Source organism: Diospyros lotus, chromosome 8, assembly GCF_014633365.1.
Source record: "Diospyros lotus cultivar Yz01 chromosome 8, ASM1463336v1, whole genome shotgun sequence".
Lineage (NCBI taxonomy): Eukaryota > Viridiplantae > Streptophyta > Magnoliopsida > Ericales > Ebenaceae > Diospyros > Diospyros lotus.
In genome coordinates this window covers 22,785,335-22,787,028 of record NC_068345.1, presented here as the reverse complement: position 1 = coordinate 22,787,028, position 1,694 = coordinate 22,785,335, and positions in this window count along the sequence as shown.

The window sequence follows — 1,694 nt, the reverse complement described above, 5'->3', positions numbered from 1 at the left end:
AACTGGTTTCAAGTTTAAAGTCAGTTAAAATTAGCTGCAATCATTAAGACACTCAAAGAAAAATGTTGTTTGAAAGCTATTGAAAGATAAAGAGAATCAAAAGATATTTTATTGCATGAATAGGTGTTATTTCACTCAAAATAAAATGTTATGAAGCTCTAACACTTACTTCGGTACACAAATCTCCACTTAATTTGAGAATTTGGGCAATTTGCTGATCATTTCACCATGTTTTGTATGCCATCCAAACAAATGAACAGAAATAAAGCATCCTAAGTAGACCTAGTTCTGGTTCTAAATCTCATACAGTTCTGTTTTCAAATAAAAGATTATCATGCAAATAACCAGTTGTGAATCTAAAGCATCAAGCACAATAATCTGAAGCATAGAGTAAGCAAAGTCATTTTTATTTGAAAAATAAAGATGTGATTAATCTTTGTAGTTCATAGGTACAGAAGCTAAGCATGAAGAATCAAATCCTATGACTACTCAGTGCCATCAGTGGCATCATCAGAAGTGGAGTTCTCCTCAGTGGAGTTTCCAGAAGGAGTCTTTGATAAGGGATCAGCAGGAGGAGTAGAGGAAGAAGATGGAATGGTAGGGTGAGAAGGTGTTGCATGCTCAGGCTGTGGATGTGCCCCTGATGTAGAAGGTGCACCCTCTTCATCTCGCCACATGTCAATGGTCCTCTGTATGTAAGTCTCAGCATTGGCCAACTTGTCCTTTGAAGACTTCTGTGGAAGCTCTTCTATAGATGTGCTCAGAAGCTGACCTACTCTCTTGTCCATTGCAGTGTAACGTTCATTCATAGTCATTATTCCTGAATAGATGACTCTCTGCCTCCAATGTAGATCCTCATAAATGGCCTCCTGTCTTTCTTGGATCTTCTTCAGTGATTGCTCCACTAGGGCTTCATGTCTTACTTGCCTTTCTTGCATCTCCTTGACTAACTCATACAAGCTTCTAAGAGTATGATCTTCCTCTTGTCTCTTTGCCTGATCCTCATGCAGTGGCGGTTCTTGAGATGGTTCTTCTTGTCCTTCAACTTGCTTGCCTGATGCCTCTCATTTCTCGGGTGTTGTTGCTTCAAGCCTCTTCAACTGCCCACTACTTCTTCGTGTAGATGCTGGGCTGATCCTATCCATTGGCTTGATGACTTCAAAAGTTGCCTTCTCTTTTACCCCGTGCTTCAGTACAAAATAGGTAAATTAACCCTCCAAAGGGTAGTCCTCCACCCCCATGTGCATGCTTGGCCACTAGGTCTATAGTATCAAAAATGTGCTTGGCCAAGTCTATATGTACTCCCAGGATCATTTTTCCCATGAATGTGGCTTGCTTAACCGAAACACTGCCAGTGAATGCGTGGGGCATGAAGTGAGAACAAAGAAGTCTATGTAAGATGATGCATTTACGGGACAAATTCTTCTTTGGGAGGGTAGGACTTAACCAAACAGCATCATCTGCCTCTATCAACAACCTAGCCAGGTTTTCTTTTCCTAAGTCCACACTTGCCTCCTCAAGGTCCCTTGGTGATGCCTCTCTTGAGATTTGGAAGATTTCAGCAATATCAAAGGGCTTCAACTCTATTTTAACCTTTCTCACTTCAATTATTAGGCACCTATTTCCCGAGTCATCTCTGTCACTGGTTATGTTTGAGTAAAACTCTTTGACTAAGGGAACTATGGCCTTGTGTT